This window comes from Amblyomma americanum, chromosome 8 (genome assembly GCF_052857255.1).
Source record: "Amblyomma americanum isolate KBUSLIRL-KWMA chromosome 8, ASM5285725v1, whole genome shotgun sequence".
Classification (NCBI taxonomy): Eukaryota; Metazoa; Arthropoda; class Arachnida; order Ixodida; family Ixodidae; genus Amblyomma; species Amblyomma americanum.
Window position 1 is genome coordinate 42,113,939 of NC_135504.1, and position 19,328 is coordinate 42,133,266.

Below are 19,328 nucleotides of genomic sequence, written 5' to 3' on the forward strand. Positions count from 1 at the left end.
GTCATCCTTTTACGGTAGACAATTAGTACACGTCCTCATTCGAGGGTGCCAAGGTTAGCGGTTGGCACGTGGCGGAAGTTGATTGATAGTCATTCCATATCAGTGTTTATCTTGTTATTAAAATAATCGAAATGGAGAACTGAATATTTTTATCTGTGGGAAAATGCCCGGGTATAGATTTGAAGGAGTATTCGAGCAATATGAAATATGTGAAGAATATATACAGGAAGAAATATGCAAGGACTAAACGAAGCTTCGTTTACGCCTGCTTTATTTGTACTACTCTCTAGGACTTCTGCTTTTGAATGTGCGCTTAGACGTAGATTGAAAGGAATTTGCAGAACTGAGCTCGCTTGAATTCTCAGCGAGCGCAGTGGGTCCACTGGCGACAACTGACGCTCTCCGCCGAAGTACAAAATATCAGAGGGTCATCGCATACACCAATACACTAAGGAAAAAGCTCAAGCTTTACTCACGTTATTCGAGGTTACTGGGCGATGATAGTTAGAGGACGGTCAGTATGAACGAATCCGCCCCCCTTCCATTTGCGATCAAGTGGTAGTCATGGCTCCAAGATGAAGGTTAAACCGGGAAACATAGGATCATCTTTAGGGAAAAAAACTAAGGATAAGTGCTCGTTCAACGCAAAAAAAACTACTTCAGTGCTTTTCAAGAGCTTTAATTCCCGCATTTAGCTTCACTTCTGGTTAGGACAAGCAAAACGCCTTTCTTTTTTTCACCGAAAAATATTAGTGTGCCGAGGGAGCTGGGTACAAGCCCATTTTAAGAGTTTGACTTTAACAACCAATAGGCTCTGACATCCTCATATATGAGGACGCACTTGCGTTAATCAGGATCAACAGGTGCGACCAAAATGTGTGTAATTCTTTCTTCTTAGCCGTGCACAAGGTGATTAAGCTAATAAAAAGGTCCACAGCCTACAAACAATTTAGGGCTGAAATTTGTGGTCAAGATCTGGGAGAACTGAAGCCGGGAATTAACACTTAATACTAGTGCGTACTGTTGAGACCATATTCCACACAGGACTGGGGCAGACTAGTGCTGACTATTTTGTAAACCACGTGTGTTTTTGTCATGGTTCCACTTTCCGCTCCCATGGCCTTACGGCGGATTCGCTTGTAAGGCGCCACACGCACTGAACTTCGACAATACTTGATATTCCTGAAAACTGGGAAACGTTTTGTAGTTCTAAAGCAATTAAAGGAGTATAGACACCTCTTTCGGGTGCGTGGTTTCTTCCTTGTAAAGATGTGTACAGCATCATTGTACATGAATTACCGCGTGGTATTCTCCTACGACCGCTGAAAAATGTACAATCAAATTTCTCGTGCTGCTTCGGCTTCGGTTTCAACAGCCGAACGATGACTGTGACGTCAAAGTGTGGTTACAGGTCACGTGAGTCATAAAAAGACTGTAGTATAATCGCTGCCACTACACTGGTTGTCATTCCGGCTTTTGAGGAAGACAGGCTTCAGCACTATATGGGATTAAAACGATGAGGCAGCGATTATATCGCAACTTTTCCATGCCTCACGTGACTTATAACCACACTTTGACGTCACAGCCATCGTTCGGCTGTTGAAACCAATACCGAAGCAGCATGACAGAAAAAATCGATTGCTTTCCGCATCACTGTACCGAAGAAAACATGCCACCAAAGTTAGGCGTCTATACCCCTTTAATTTCAGCGGAGACACGTTCGAAGTGCCTTTGTAATCTAAGAGTAATTGCAGCTGTCCACAAGTAAAAATCCAGAGACCAACCAAAGTTACTTAACCTGTCCACCGGATTGTGAGCCAACTGCCCACCGTGGCAAGTAGCAGTTAAATTAACGATTGGTCGCTTGACAACAGCAACCTGAGTCACAGAAGGCCCAACGCTGAAAGCACCTGCCATCACAAGGCAGAGGCACATCGCTTAACCGCTGCACCACTGTGCCAGGAGGGGTATGAGGACTCCCACAGATTTATGAATGTAAAGTAGAGAATGACCTTCTGCATGCATGGGAATTAACCAATTACGCTATCGCCAATACCATTTGTTGGGTGAGTCGGTGCTTACGATGATCCATAACAGCGCGACAGACTCCGTTTGTCGCGCTGGTATGGATCATCGTACACTATCGCGTCATACCCTAGAGCTGGAGCTCAAGTGTCTCCGCTAATCTTTTTCCCCCTTTGCAGGCGCATTCACGCTGATATGCGTGTTCGAATACATCAGTAGGCTGCGCAGCTCGACGCCGCAGTGCACCGACTACGTGTACATCCGGTTTTTCGTGTACTCGCACCAGGCCAACACCGACCGGCTGGTCTTCGAACGCAAGAAGGCTTATGGTGAGTTGCCGGTGCTTTGCAGAACGTTCCATTTGATCTTTATGCGCTCTCTCAGCGCTAGAATGGCAAAGTCAAAACTGTGCACCCTTTTAGTTGACAATGGAAACGGGAACCTCTATAAAGGCGGGCTCGAGTTCGCTTGTCGTCAAAAACGAGCTCAGGATCGTAATAGTACGCATCGTTCCCCTGTCGGAATCCGCCTTTTGAGGCGCCCCCTGGGGAGCTGCGAAAATTCGTCTCCTACTGGTTGAAAAAAAACGCACGTCGGAGGCGCAGGAACGATATGGCTCCACGAGGAGCCAGCTGCGCCTGCGAAGGGGCGTGTGTACTTGACAGCTGCCGCCATCTGTCGCATGCACCAGTCACTAACAGGAATTGCGCGTGGCCTCTGCGATAGAGCGCAGCGCGCCGCCGGGGCCGATCGCGGAGGCCGCGAACTGCGTATGCGCAGTAGGAGCAGGCGATTTTCAACCAGCGGAGTTGCAGAAGAGGCGGGCATGCTCATAATGGCCCTGTGAAAAAGGCGGATTACCCCGCATTTCTCTGAGTGCACGCTTGCAAGGTACGGATTGATACGAGCACACAGGCGTCAGTAAACCGAATAGAAAAAAAAACGTGGCACGACGCTTAACCTACCCTAGAGTGCAATGTGCAGATTCAGGTGGCGCCCCCATGCAGCGTGGCACGGTTCGGAACTAAAAGGGGTGGTCAGACACTACTTACCCCAGCTGTACAATGTCGTAGCATTAGAGATACCTGCCGCGTAAGTACTACCTCTGCCTACGGGATTGTGAGAAAACTGCCTACCGTGGCAGGTGGCATACAAATTAAAGATTGGTCGCTCGAAAAAAATCAACCTGGTCCGCACAAGGCCCACCGCTTAAAGCACCTGCCATCGCAGGGCAGTGGCGCATCGCTTAACCGCTGCACCATTGCAAAGTCAGGAGTGATATGAGGACTCCTACTTCTTCTGCATGTATGGGAATTAACCCCTAGATGCTGTTACGTCATACCCTTAAAGCGGAGTTTCAAGTGTCTTTCCCAATTTTCTTCACATTTCCTAGGTTACGAAAGCTCAGTTTTCATCAAGAAAAACCCCTTTTTCATTAGAACACAGTACTGTCTACACATGCAGATGAACTTGAATTTGTAATCAGTGTCTGTATAGCGGAGAATAACACAAATTTTGCTCATTTCCAAACAAGATGTTAACTATAGTGATCGGTTTATTATACCGGCATCGTAAGGCCTCGCACGGGCCTTTCTCATTTGAGACAAGCGAAAGCGTTAGTGTAACAACGTCTTACATTGGGCGCTGACCGTCACAGACAACACCGTCAAGCTGTACTACGACGACACCGCAGCCCTGTGGCGAAAGTTCGGCTCCTACAACACTTTGGACTCCAGTGTGAAGCACAGCAAGATGAGCTACCCTCACTCCCGCTGGTTGCTCGGCATGTGGGGCTCGGCCTACATCAGACTCATGTAAGTCTGCATAGACGTCGCTCCGCGCAGGCTCGCCCGCCTTTCAAACAGATTCCTGAATAAGAAAGTGCTGTGGCGTTGCTTGCCTTATTTGTGGGATGTCGGGTGATCTCCCCCGTCCACGTTCTAAGGAGAACTCTCCGTTCATATAAGCCGCGTTTACACGAATGCGACAGAAGTCGACTCCAGTCCGCTTTTGTAGCGATAGCTACATTACACTAGCATTTCCAGCCTTCAGCGTGGCGGCGCCGTTGGTCACGTGGTTGGTCATGTGCGTTGATCACGTGGTGCGGAGCAGCTGCTGCTGCCGACGGCGTGGCGCGCAACAGCTGCAACAGCTGTGCGCATGCGCCGTGTCAAGTCGGACGAAGATGAAGAAGGAACGCCCAGCGAAACAGAGCGGCGAAAGACTGACTTTGCAATTCGACTGAACGAGTTCCACTCGGCCAGCTGTAGCTGTCGCGTCACGCCAGGTTTAACCAGAGCTAAACCACGGCTAATTTTTGTAGCGATAGCTACATTACGGTAGCGTTTCAAACCTTCAGTGTGGCGGCGCCGCCACCCTGTGGCTGCGCCGCCACGCTGTCACGTGGTTGATCGCGTGGTTCGGAGCATCTGCCGACGGCGCGGTGCCGTGGCTGATCACGTGGTTCGTCAAGTGGTTGGTCACGTGACCAAGTTTTACTCGGCCAGCTGTAGCTATCGCGTCACTCCAGGTTTAACCAAAGCTAAACCACCGCTATTTTTTTCTTCTGCTTTTATTCATCTCCCACTGATGAAAACCCCAAATAAAAAAAGACATCCCCTATGCCCCTTGGTTTCACTGTTGGCTTCCGTTGTTTGTCATAACGAGCACCACTTTCCGTTCTTTTGTCTGCTTCCATATGCACGTAATTTATGCTAAGGGACAGCTGCTAGCTGACGTTTCGCAATGGACGCATGGAGTGCTACGCAAGCTTTCGAGAAAAGTGGCACAGGAAACTTTGACAATTCGCGCAAAAGCCAGCATGAAATAAATTACTATATAATGCCGAGCAGCGTGTGAGGACGTTGCACTGAAGACGCTTTAAAGGCAACTTATCACGGCGCTATTGACTGAAATTTCTAATAATAATAATTACAGTAATGATACCTTTTGTATGTTGAATTCCTGTGGAAATCTTAGAGTACAGTTCTGACGTTGGCCAGAAGCAGTGGTGTAAGTTTTCACGTTAAATTCACAGGAAAAAATGCATCCTGGACTACCTCAGTGAATATAGATTCATTTGAAGGACTGCCTACTAAGAGGTCATAGTTAATAGCCCATTTTCATAAGGGCCTACTCTGAAGCCTACCGGAATAAGAATGTTTAATGTGGTTTCTATTTGTGCGATATTTGCCAATTAATGGGTGGCAGTAGTGGTTGTGATAGGTAAGCTGCGCAAATTGCGTGATAAGGATGACGCAGCAGCAGTGCATCTGCATTTGTTACAGGGCAGGTCTGTGGGAAGCCAGCACTCTCCGGGAAGCTCTGTACAGCACCCTCCGCGGCAACTTCAGCGAAAGGGTCACCATGGCGGACTTCAATGGTTTCGCCATTATCAACAGCCTCGTGAGGGACACCCGGCCGAGGGGTCGCGCCGAACCCTTCAGTCACGTGAGTTGCATAAAATTACAGAGTATTTACGTTACGTGCACTGAATGCGAAAGTGTTGTGTTGTGTTGGGTTTTATGGCACATAGGCAGCTAAGGCCATCATGCGCCAAGCTCGAGGTTTAGAAATGGTTTTCCGTAGAATGTTTAGGAATATAAAAAATCGTCGATGGTGTAGATGGCCTAAAAATATTGAACTGCCTGGTAAAAAACAAAGAAGAAATCTGGAAATGGCTAATGGTAAAAGCCACAGAGAAGGTCAGGTAGTCTCAGCAGCTATCCTTGGCTGGGCAAGGATTCTGAGGCTCCCAACCAATCAAATGAAAAGCCTCAGCCGTCTCAGGAATGAGAAAGTGACTGAGGTGTACCAAGCAATAGAGCGAACCAGTGGTTCTGAATTCGAAAGTATGCACGGGGGGTGTTCGGTTGTGGGGATGGCGTACTACTCTAATGCAGTGACGCGGAGACTGGCAGTTTAGCGCGCCGAATGTTGTGCACCTGCGATGCCCAGAGTTCTAATGAAGTGGCCAGCGAAGCTGATCCGATCGCGCCGACCTGGTTTCGAAACCCACTTCGGGAAAAATTTAAGACATGTATTTTTCGGTCTTTCCTTAAGATGCACAGGTCAGGTGAGTTTTTGGACACTCTGACGTGGACAACGCTGGATTTTCTACCTCATGAACCATATAATGCTTTCGCATTAAGGGGGGACACTGGTCTTAAAGCTATTTTCATTATTTCTATGCCAATAATAATGAAATTTAACTATATTGCCCAGTTTTTTGTGCTGATTTCAAATATGCCTTTCTTTTTTTTCTAAGCTATTAAAGCTATTTTCATTATTTCTATGCCAATAATAATGAAATTTAACTATATTGCCCAGTTTTTTGTGCTGATTTCAAATATGCCTTTCTTTTTTTTCTAAGCTAGTTATTACCCAAGTTACATCACATTAATTAGTCATTAATTAGAACCTCACTACAATGAAAATGGCTTGGCAAAAATTAATTTTTTAAACATGGCTACATAGCCTAATGAATAGAGAATGCAATGTTCAAGGCAGTTTTTCCATTTTATCCATGTGTGTATTTTAATGAAACTTTGAACACCAACGTTCAAAATGTGCTTGTCAAGCATTCAAAAGTTTGCAAAATCATTAATTTTTGAAGCCTGATAGGGGAATTCTGTCTTAAACATTGCAACCCCTGCACCTTAAGCTTCCTTTAGCAAAAAAAATTACATCTCTATCTGCTCTAGATGCAGAGATATCATTGTCCCAAAACAGCCGGGTGGCAAGAATTTGCAAATTGAGAAAAATGAGAAAAACCCAAATGGGCCACAATTTATTGAATATTCATGATGATATCTGCATATTTATATTTCCTGGGGGCTAATAAGCACCAGGCATGTAGTCTGACTGCTGCTTGTGGGTAGAGTGCCGCTTTTGCAGTGCCCGTTGCACACTTGCAGAAGAGGCCCGTTTGCGCATAGACTCGGTTGTTCGTCGCCTATCCTTCTCAGCCATCCTCTTCCTGTTACTTAGGCCAAGGTTAATGTCCAGCTCGCTGAGTATTTGGGAAGACGCTTGAAGACTGCCTGCATTGAAACGGACAACAGCCTCTGCAACAGCGGCTTGAACCGCAAATAATGATGCATGGCGCTCCTTTGGTGCCAGTGACCATATTAGCGAGTGCAAACTCTCGTTGCTGTTTTGAGTTTTTCCTCGCTGGCAACGCTCCAGCAGCTTTCGGTCTGCCAAGCGCTGATATATTGGCAATAGTGCCTTGCACACATGCAATGGCAAGCTATATCTGTGCTTCGGAGTGGGCTCTCCCTTTGCTGCGGCAGCATTTTGGCGGCACCATGAGCTTGGGCCCATTGGGCACAGGCTGTGATTTGACACATTATCATTTGATGTAACGTGGTGATACGTGGCCATCACTGCCTGCTGCATTGCTTCGACATCTCCGGTGTGAGACTTCAGAGCCCAGCTGTAGTATGCAGTCAACTTGTTCACAAGGTCGCCCGTGAGCTTGCCTTTGCCACTGAGGCTCTCTGTTCCCTCGCCTTTGTGCTTAGCAATCACATTGCGCAGGGCCGTGCCCATGCGCTTTTGCACATGGTTTGTGCAGTCCTCTTTCTGCACTTTTATAAAACCATACACATCAGCATCCTGCAGTGCCAGAAATGTGCGGCTATCTCCATCACACAAAACTGTCGTGTATCGAAGGCCATGTTTCTCTAATGACCTTTGAAACATGACAAGTGCAGCCTGCACTTCCATCTCGCCAGATTTTTTTTCCGTGTTTTTCTGACACCTGTGGCTGCTCTTCCATGCCTCATACGATGGGTCACTTTCCGTAGGCCCGCACTTGCACCCCGCACAGAAGTTGCTGAACACAACATAGTCTAGTACAAGTCCAGTGAACAGCTCAATCACTGCGGCCACACCGATGTGCGATGAATGACCCCGGGTCATCCACGAACCGTCGAACGAGACAGCGATATTTCCAGGGTTGTCCAAGTGCAACTCTGTGTAGAGCTCGCGAACGGAACGGGCGCTGTCCATCATCACTTTTTCGGCTGCGCGTGTTGTCGCGGGCGTCAGCTTGTTTTTCATGTAACCTTGCCAGGTTTTACTGTGAAGCCCTCTATGGGAGATATTCATTACTGCAAAGACATCGTTCAGTGCGGTTTGGCGATTTCCCGTACTTTGCATTGCCCGTGCAGCAAGAATATTAACAGTAAATGGACTTATTTTTTGGCTTCCTTGAGCGCGCGGCGAACTCCACGCAGATGAAATCTCGCCGCAGTTCACGCACAAGAGAGCGAGCCTCACGGCTAAACCGTATTCACGATCACCTTTAGAAACGTCCACGTTTCCGCCACACACCTTGCACTTGACGGCACTCAGCAGTTCGGTGAAAGATTCCAGATTCACAACAGTGAACGCAGTATCGTGTACACTGCCGTTGGCGTCTCGAAGCGGGCGATCGTCGCAGTTGCCGATGAAATCCTGTTTCCTCTGCGTTGCTGAAGTCGAATCGAGAGCTTGTAGCTTTTCTTTAGCTTTCGTTTCAATTTCGAGCAATTCCGAACGCTGTAGCATCCTGGTGTCGCAGCGTATGCGGCCGCTGTGCGTAGCTGTCGCCGAGCTCGTTAGGCTTACTTCGTCGTCCGCTAACGCCGCTTCACCGGCCGCTGGCTCTTGCGCATTATCGGTGCTTTCCGATGATGCAGGACGTGAAGGAAGGTTGTTGACTCGCTTATTTCTTTTCCTCTGACCGAACTTGTGCCGCGAGTGGAATTTAATCGGCGACATCGTTGTGCGTCGGTCTCGCTTCTTTCAACAAAATGGCGCCGGGGACGCGTCTGCCAGCGACCAGCAGCAAGCCTAGCAGACGAAGCATGCGAGAATCCGCCAATGGGAGGGCTCGTTTCAGTCACGTGCTCATATCAGCGAATCAGACCTTGTGCTTTTTTTGTTGTTTGTGCTTGTTTTTCTCCGCGGCCATTCAGGGCATGCAAGCACAAGCGGCGGGAAATTGAAGCGCAGAGAGTCTTCTTTCAAACGAGACCAAGATGGCTGCGATCGGCGCGCTGAGACGAGCGTTCCGCGGAGTAGAAAATGCACCGTTTTTATCGTCTGCTCATGCACAAAATCGGGTGACGCGGTGATTTACATTTCGTAATACGGCAAAAATATTGATTTCTGGGAGACAAAAATTTGTGAAACTGGAGATTAATAGTTGTAGATTCCGAAAATGCCAATTTCGAAAATTCGACTGTTTGGTCATTTTTTGATCCCAAAGACCCGTGTCCCCCCTTAAAACAGCCGCATCCAACAGTACGGCGAGAATGGCGCATATTTTTAACGGAAAGTTGTTCATGCGCGTAAGTTCTTCGCATGCTGAAAGCCTGCAGTATAACAATCAATATATTCGAAGACAAGTCCAGTAATTTCGGACAAAAATTTTGAAAATTAGAAAATTGTACGATAATTTTTCGGTAATATTGAAGGTAATGGTGCATTCTTCTGACAGATAGCAAAATCTTTCTTTTAAAGCGTTTCAGAAACATCAGTCGCATCGAGCAGTTAAGACTCCCATAGAAAACTAACGGGGAATGCTTTTGATGATAGCAATACAGTTAGTATAAAAAATTCACGACTGTCGTCGGGTGGTCCACAGATATGTTGGTGGTAGTAGTTAAAGCTTACATCGTATAAAAAATTACGTTCATAAATGATGTCCCGCACCAAAATGCCTTTGTCTAGAACACCTGCTCCAGGTGTTTGTAGTTTCCTGCTGTCGACAAAAACGCACCCAGTTGCTTTCTATGGCAGTCTTAGTTGTGCTAGGTGCGAGTGACGCACAAATGGAAGTAACAACAAATTCCTTCGCATTAGAAGATTGGACCACTCCCATCAATACATTCGTAATAGTATCTTACAATATTCAACAGTCGCCAAACATTTAAGAATGATTTTCAAGAAAGCTGCACTTGAAACAATCGAATGAACTCTGATAGACAACTACCTCTGCGCAATTCTGTAACCTCATCTCCAGCGGACTTCACTCATCCCAGCGTGGGGGCCAGTGAGACAGCCCCAGAAGGGGAAGCTTGGCACGTTTCAAGTCCCGCTCGTCTTTACACCTAGCCATTTCCACTCTAACCCCACCTTCCCCAATCTTCACGCCAGCCTGGAGCACGCTCTTTTCTCTTGTTTCATTGAGTACAGCTCCCTTTGGACAATTTCCTCCCTACAGGGGGTCGAAATTGTTGCGATGCCTGGAGTAATGGTCAAAAACGCAGCGGTGCAATCAAGGTTTTCATTCTTTGCTACCGCCCAATGTTTCTAAGAACGAGTAATCATTGCTAATTGGGCTATGCTGAAGAGGTCGAGGCGGAATGTACACCGCCTTGACTGAATCAGAATAATGTTGACTTGAGTCAACGCGACCTACCATATTCGGGAGGCTTGATGGCGTCCGATTCAACTGTCCCTCAGAGTGGCCTGCTATAGCAGGCATTTAAAGGGGGAAGGTGGGCTAGTTGCTGATCTTTAAATTCAAGATACATGGCAACTGGCGCTAAAGACGCTAAAACAAGCCATCCTTAACTCTGTCATCGAAAGAATTACAATTCTTGAGCCAGAAGGTGCCGTTGCACATGCGCTTTAGGGTGGGATCTGTTGTACATGTTTTGCCTATATATTGAATGTGTCGGTCTGTAATAAAACCAGTTGACGTCTAGCGTTCGTGGTGTCCGTCTCTCTTCTGTCCTTGTCTTTAGCGCTTTAGTTACCATGCGCCTTGAATCAATAGCAGGTATTTGAGCCTCAGAAGAATCAGCGATTTTTAAAAGCCCAGGGTGCTACATCATAAGCAATGCTGTAATGGCGGCTAGTTGGTTTGTCATCTTCAGGTTGGCGCGCTATACTTTGGCACCAGGACTAGTTAAAAAAAACAGGACAAGACAAGTACGTGCTATATCATGACACTCCTGCCGAGATTTGGTCATAAATGGTCTCATCACAAGCAAGGTCATATGACCTATTGGCAACCTGACCAAATGGTCATGTGACGCACTTGTCACAACAATAGGATATGTGTCTGAACTCGCCAGAGCTCATTCTCACCTAACATATTTTTTACACCTAGAGTTAATATATAGGGTGCTTCCAGACAGGTTTAGCGTATAACAGCATCATCCAGTCACGTGATATCACACCCCCATCATGTGAACCTCCCACGTGACCAGCGCCAGGCACGTGAACGTGCTTCAGTTGCGATAGCCCTAGTTGCCGTAAAATCTAAGTCTTAGACATCACGGCATTATCATGGTCAAAAGAAACTGACCTCCTCCCCTCCCCCGCCCCACTCTCCAGCCGTTTTAGACACCAGGAGTGCATCGTCAAGTGGCGCCCGCATGCAATGCGGCTTCTTTCGGAACTTGTAGGAGGAGTCGGTTACTTTTGTCCCCGATAATACGCATTTGTCATTGCCAAAAGAAAGGCAGCAGCACAGCGACAGTTGTCGCTGAGCTTAGCGTGTTACGGAAATGAGCGCTTCGCTATTTCTACAGCGATAGCTGTTAGCCGCCCGTCCCTGGCTTGCGCGTCGTAGTCGTCGTCGCCGTCGGCGTGTCCGGTGCGTGTGTTGCCATGATTACCACGATTATCGTCCGTGGGGACCATGGCAAACCCTGGGTATCGTTATCATCCCGCATTACACCACATAGGTTTGTGTTAAGGCCTTTATTAATGGAGTGCTTCTGTGTCTTGTCGTCTGGTGTCACCTTATGTAACGGACCAACTCGGTCACATAAGCCTACTGGTGGCTCTGTTTGGAACATCCGCCTACCAAAACTAAACGCCTACACAGCTATCGTGGAATCTCGCGTTAGATAGTCGTAACCGTCCTGTGAATTGTTTCTTATATTTTTTTTTCTCCCGGGCCTACAGTTGACGCGTTTAGTGAGCATTCCGCATTCAATTGAACGGACTGCATTGCTCGCAGGTATTCCGAGGCACAAAGTACGGTGCCCCTGTCTTGGATCCCAAATGGGTCTTCATCCACACGGCGGCGATTTGGCCCGGTGGCGACAGGTACATTCCAGAAAAGATGGTGTCCGACATACTCAGGTGAGGCACAGTTCTGGCGCAATTTACTCCATGTGTCACGAAGGAAATCAAAAGGTTTTGACGCGAGAACATTCAGGCCCTTTCACCAAATAACGCGGCGTAGTCGTCGATGGCGACGTGAGCAAAAAATCGTCAGAGAAATCCCCAGAGGTGATATCCCATTCCAGCGTGATCACAGCCTGCCCACTGTGGCAGGTGGCAACCTGCCCATTGGAATGTGATCGAGCAGCCCACCATGTCAGATGGCAGTGTAATTAATGATTGGCCGCGAGAAGTTGCTCCGGAAGGGCGACCTGGGTCTCATAAACCCCACAGGTGGCAGCAACTGTCATCGTAGGGCAGCGGTGCATCGCTTAGCCGCCGCACCACTGATCCTTTTTTTCTTTATTGCATAGAAATAGTGCCGAAAACAAAAACCTAATCATGCTTACTCCATAAAACACCCTGCCACCATACCCCTGCACGACCCCGCCTTCCAAAACTTCAAAAGTCTGGGAGCCACACACATGCATCTTGATAGGGGAGCCAGCTAGGCGGCTCTTCCAGAAGAGCATATACTCCCCGCTCTAAAGCGCATAGCTCACGAAACAAATATTTCGACGACCGTGGTAATTCGGTGTGGCAGTCCATCACGCGGCTTCTCCAGAAACTAAATAGTCCCAGGACCACAAAGAGATCATATGACAAACGCATTTTTCTCCACAGGCAAGAAACTGATACTGTAGGGTGTGATGTCAATGTCCTTCTTAATTGTTCGTTGTAATATGTTCCAAGAAAACATAACATCAATGCACAGAATAAAACAAGGGTCAGTTGTATCTGGTGTATTGCACAGGAGTGGTATGAGGACTCCCAGCGATCTAAGAAAAGTAGAGAACATGTGCCTCTTTCGAGGAATCGAAGCAATTAGGAGTGAAAGAAATATAACCCACAGTGTCATCAAAGAATGATTCACCTCTGCATGAAGAGTGGATGCATATAAAGCTCTCAGAGATTAAATCGTGGTATACAATACTGTGCGCAAAATTTTCTGAGCCCGACAATCAGGGATTTAGCGCCCGTTTGCGACAAGGCGTCGAACAGGTTTGTGGTGGTTGTATAATCAACCTCCTCGGACTAACGTCAATCGTGCTCGTTTTAATACAAAATGCACCAACGTGACAAAGTTCGTTGTCTATAGATTTACATTCGTTTTGAGTATTTAAGCGGTTCCAATGAAGTCAGCCATTTTTTTTTTGTGCCGAATGCCTGTAGTTATGAAGAACAACGGCCTGAAATACTGACGTGGATAATCTGAGCTCTTTGTGTGCGCCGTAACAGTGGCACAAACCTCAAGCTAAGCGGAAACCTGCCCGTGAACTCCACTCGTGGCGAACGACAGTTCAACGCCTCTGGTGCTTTCACTGTGTGAAAAAGTATGCGGTACGTGCTGCACCTGTGTACTAACAATGGACTGTTAGTATTTAAACAGCGCACACCTAGGCAATGGCCAGCCTATTTTGAACACAGCGCAGTTATCTCGCCCGGCTCACAAAGAATGACCTAGAGTTACCACACATGCTGCACACACGATTCGAAGTCGCTTAGTCGGGATGTTTCACATCTCGTAGCTCTCGCGCTGCTAGTTCGCGGAGCGCCCACTAGGCTTCCAAGAGCGCCACAGCGCCCTCTATATTTAGCGGCGGAACTCTGGCGCAGCTGGGCATGTTGCCGAACCAAGTATTACGGTGCAAATCAACCCAGCGAGCCGACAAGCTCCTTAAGCTATCGCATAAAATGGATGGTCACCATGGAGTATTAGCGAATCACGAAGAAACGTAAAGTACCAGCGAGCCACGTAAAGTCGCGCACATGCATGAGGGTGATTATACAGCGTAAGACACAAAAATGAAAGGACAAAAACAATGAAAGACGCACAGCTCCTGTGTGTTTCTCAGTCTTTCGATCCTTTTGTCGTTGTGTATTGCTCTTTGTATAATCATGCAGAACCAACTAGCCCTCCAAATTGATATTTTAATCCACGCGTACGACACAAAATAAATTTGCTGGGACGCGCCGAACACGGGTTGAGGTAACCGGCAATGATTTTGGGAAGCGGAATGCGTGAGTACAGGAATGGAATAATTAGAGATTGTTGGGAGAGGCGTTATGCGCTGGACTGGGCTCAACGGGGTGGATGGTGATGGTTCATTTCTTTCCAATACGTGAAAGACTTCGGTAGTGCGGGATTTCAAATCAGGGTGGGCTGAACAATTTAACAGAAACACATTGGGCACACTCAAGTTCGCCTTGGAATATGGCGCCATATTGTTAAAAGGTCCCAATTAGCGGTCGCTTGTGGGTCCCCTGGCGCACCCTTTCGCATACCTTGACCCGTTTGCTGCAATGACATACTGCTTTATTACACACCGTCGTCTATAATAATTACTTGCGCTAATCAGTGGCCCAATTAACTAAGTGTTCTTCAAATGTAACTCCCCTATTTTTCGGTGTGAGTCGCTCGTATATGGCCGCCATTCATCGCACTGAACGAGCGTTCCTTATTGGTGTAGTGTTAGCGGGCCTTACTCCCGTTGCAAGGGACAGCTGGTTCGATTCCGCTGGCCCACCTTTTTTCTTTTCAGCGAAACTGCTTTTGACGTCACTACTCTCTCGGCCAATCAAGATTTTCCTATGAAGCTGACGCCTTGCTTTCCGCCGAATGGGAACTTTAGCACTCTCGCGTTTAAATTTTTTCGACGGCGGTCAAAGCCACCTTATCAGGTTCAAGCCCCTTGGCAAGTTGGATCTTGGTACACTGGGTCTGTGACTATTTCTAAGCCAGAACCTGAACATTGCGCCGCCTCAGTACGATTGGGAAAAGTGGAACATCTGGCTCTCCGGGCTACGAAGCCGTCTAATATTGCGGCCAGGCATAGAGGCCTTATTTCTGGTAGTAATTAGCAACCTCTCTGTTGGTAGCAAATTCCGACGCAATCGTTGGTACATCCCTTACAAAAATTTCTTTACACAGCCTATAGACTGTCCATAAACTTCTGCCTATAATGTCTATAGACTGTCCATAGACAAATCCTAGAGATAAGTCTATAGGCAATACAAATTGTATAAACAGTCTATAGACAATCTATAGATTTATGGCCATACACTTTTATTACTTTTGTCTACAGAAACACTATACACTATCAATAGACAAGAATATCTAAAGAAAGTCAATAGAGTGTATAGGAAGTCTATAGACTGTCTATAGACCATCTTTTAAGGGTCTCCCGTACTATGACATGAACATCGTCCATAAACGGCTAACCTGTCATCGAGGAGTCTTGCTTTACCCACTATTATGAGCGCACCAATGAAATTCCCCTTTTGAGCCCTCCCTGCACAGAACCGTCTTTTCAACAGTAAGAAAAGCGGGAAATTTCCCGAGCGACTTCAGCGCCAGAAATTATATCCCAGCTCAAACGGCGACCCTTACGCAGGGAGGCTGACCTGGTTGGGATCAGCACGAGCAACAGCACCGACGAACCCCAACATCATCTTGGCTCGTGCTTCGAGCAATGCCTTCCCTTACTATTCTGCATCTCCGCCGAATCCCATCATGCCGGCAGGCCCGGGTACCCGCGGTATGGTGAGTATCGGTTTGTCTCGTCTCTCACGGAGTCACCGCTCTAAATGAACATTGAAGACACGGGCTCTCTTTATTGATGGAAAAACATTCTGTCAGAAAATTTGTGCACTTTAGCCGTTGTTTACTATACCAATCTTTCAAACCTACCATCGCATGTTTCCACTAAAAAAAGATGGTTTATAAGTTTCAACTTCCCAAAGCAACTCAGGCTATGAGGGACGCCGTAGTGGAGGGCGCCGGATAATTCCGGGCCACCTGGGGTTCTCTAACGTGCACTGACATAGCACAGCACACGGGCCTCTAGAATTTCGCCTCCACCATCGAAATGCGACCACCTCGGCTGGGATCGAACCCGCATTTTTCGGATCAGCAGCCGAGCGCCATAACCACCGTGCCACCACGGCTCATCTAACAAATGAATAGACCTTACTCATTGATATGTTGATGTTACTATTCGCCAGGTGCGCCGCGCAAATAATCGCATTTCATTTCACTGTCAGCTAATAATTTTGTATTCCTCGAGTGTGTTTCGTCAGTAAGTTGTTACTGTATTTTACACTTTATTTCTTTCACGTATATCTTATTTTCTCTTTCAATTTTTTTTTTTTTTAGTGCGATTATGGCTATTGCTTTGCTTATAGTACTTTTACCCCGTCTAATTAGTACCCTGGTAATAGGGGACTGTTGGGGTACTCCCGCAAGTCGCCAAATTCGCCCTATATAATACAAAAATGAACTAATTAAAGGCGTGCTAAACGGGATGGTATAACTTTTCCGCGTTTTAAACCCTTCTTCCCACTTTCCTGTCTCGTGACTTTAATAACAGGAGTGGGGAAGCCTTGGATAGTTATTGCTGCAAATACGTTCTGTGGCTAGGTTTACACAATTACAGAGCATAGAATTACAGAATAATAATAGTGGGTCCGACTGTATTTTGGCAGCAAGTTTCAGGTTAAGGAGCTTGTTCAGCTAGTTGGGCTAGTTGGTTCTGCATTATCAACAACAGCTCTGGAAGACACGGGCAGCAGGTTGAGAACCAGCGCAGCGTACTTGCGTATGCGTCTCATGCTTCTGTCCGAGCCTTGTTTTTGATAATGAATTGGAACATCTTGTCTTTATCTATTCACAGAAAATTAAGCAACAATTTCATGCTGCCCTGACTCACCAATGAGGACAAACCTTCCAAAGCAGTGTGAGCTCAGCACGGTGGGTGATGGAAAAATATAATAAAAGCAGCCATAAGAGATGAATAGAAATGACTAGATTAGAGAACAGACTCACTTACTGGTACCACTGATACCAGGATGAATAAAAATAGTGCACTGCTGTAGAGCAGATAAGGGGGTAGTAAGGTCCGAAGGGAAAGCAAAATGCTAGTATGGGAGATGAGTATACCTGGGGTTTGTTTTCTTAGTTATGGTTGACATGGCAGGCACGGGCAGAGTAGTCAGATATCTGCTAGAGTAGGCTTTGTGTTGCAGTGTATCCATCCAGTTGGCGTTGATTATTATTCTATACATTAATTGGCTTTGAATAAAGTGTGTTCGAAACTCGAAGCACAAGCCTAAAATGACTGCATGTTCACAGAACAACCAATCGTGTGTATTAGTAATGGCGATGCTATTTACCGACTCCGATAGGATATCTGTGTTGTCAAGGCAGTAATAATTCCTTAAAATGGCCCTACGAGCCTTCTTCGCATTAAGAACCAGCGCTAAAAACACACACAGAGGACGAGACGAGACACACGAAGGCGCTGACGCCTTCGTGTGTCTCGTCTCGCCCTCTGGGTGTGTGTTTTTAGCGCTGGTTCTTAATGCGATGGATCACAACCAACTCGCCTAATCCTCTGTTCTTCTAGAGCCTTCTTCTTGTCGAGAGCGAGGAGCACCTTAGTACTGTTTAGGCGCCCTGCGGGAGTCATTTTAAAATATTGGCCAAGGGCAATGCAGCAACCATGCTCTCGCCAGAAGGCACGTGGATGTTGGCGTCACACGCACGAGATGGCGCCACAGGGAAATAATGAGAATTGATTTCGCCCCTTGATCCTTGAGGCTGCGAGCCGTGTAATCCCATGTACCTCCACTGAGGCATTCAAGCACCACTCTACAGCCAAATGTGTTCTCTCACTACACTCAAGGTTTGCACCTGAGTTCTTCGAACTAGCGGAGCCGCTCAAATCAAAACCCGATATGCAACGACGGAAAAGGAAATTTACAGGGACATCAAAATACATTATGTGTTGGCGAAGCGACAGCATTAGACGCTTTCAATACCTTTACAGAAAGTGACGCAACTTCTGGGATGGTGACGTCACTTCCCTTTAGGCAACGGGAAACATGCGGTCTGGCGACATCCCTTGCTTCCAGCCAATCCAAATTATTCGGTCTGACGGTGCCACTTCCCTAGAACCAATGTGAATTTTCCAGTCTTATGACGTCCCGTCTCTCTAGTCAATCAACGAATTTTATGACCTGCAACACATTTTTTTTCTATATGAGGCTTTTAATGCCATCCCATTGAGAACAGACTCTTCGAGGTAAAAAATCTCGAGCTTCTCTAAAAATAGCGAATCGTGTTCTGTGCGCACCTGAGAAACACACACACACACACACACACACACACACACACACACACACACACACACACACACACACACACACACACACACACACACACACACACACACACACACACACACACACACACACACACACACACAACACACACACACACACACACACACACACACACACACACACACACACACACACACACACACACACACACACACACACACACACACACACACACACACACACACACACACACACACACACACACACACACACACACACACACACACACACACACACACACACACACACACACACACACACACACACACACACACACACACACACACACACACACACACACACCCATAAATCATGTTGTTCTCAATGAACTAACCGCTTTCAAGAACTCCTCCTTTCTGACCCTTTATGATCCTTTTTTTTTTCAGAAGTTTCCAACGACCCGACAATGTGCACATCATTTTGCAGAATGGTTCAGGATGCCTTGCTGCTTGTTCTATGCAATCTTGCCTTAAAAATTACTTTAAAATAATCCCTTTATGGAGTCTAAAGAACTGGAATACGATTCCAGACCTTTCTTTTGTGAATAAATGCAAGGCATCGGCCGGTACTTACGATTATCGTAACTTGGTGACGAAGCTTTGAAAGACAAAGGAGGAAAAAGGCTGGTGAGAGTGGCTCCAAAAAGAATCTGATGAAAATATCACAATGCGCCCAGAGGAGACAATCAAAACAAAACTAGAATTATTTCCCTCCATCCAGTGTAGAGTTCATGACCCGTTCATGACGGTTCACCTAGATGGAGATGACATTATGTTCAAAGTACAAAACTAGCTAGCCAAAACCCGAAGGCTGACCTCCCATTTTAGCGCTATAGCAATACGCATGGCGACCGACGTACTATTGAGGCATCAATTAGGGATAGTTGGTGATGGCTTATGATTGAGCGCAGTAATGTTCTTTCAGTCATGAACGCATCAATTTGCACG

General features: G+C 46.8%; 1 pseudogene across 1 annotated transcript in view; it reads left to right on the forward strand.

Annotated features, from left to right (window-relative positions):
- The window catches only part of LOC144101496 (uncharacterized), a 32,465-nt pseudogene that overhangs the window by 4,533 nt on the left and 8,604 nt on the right, over nt 1-19,328 (forward strand). The window contains exons 3-7 of the transcript XR_013308007.1: nt 2,205-2,354; nt 3,683-3,839; nt 5,313-5,475; nt 11,993-12,117; nt 15,594-15,742. The product of XR_013308007.1 is annotated as an uncharacterized LOC144101496 (transcript). The remainder of the gene's footprint in view (nt 1-2,204; nt 2,355-3,682; nt 3,840-5,312; nt 5,476-11,992; nt 12,118-15,593; nt 15,743-19,328) is intronic.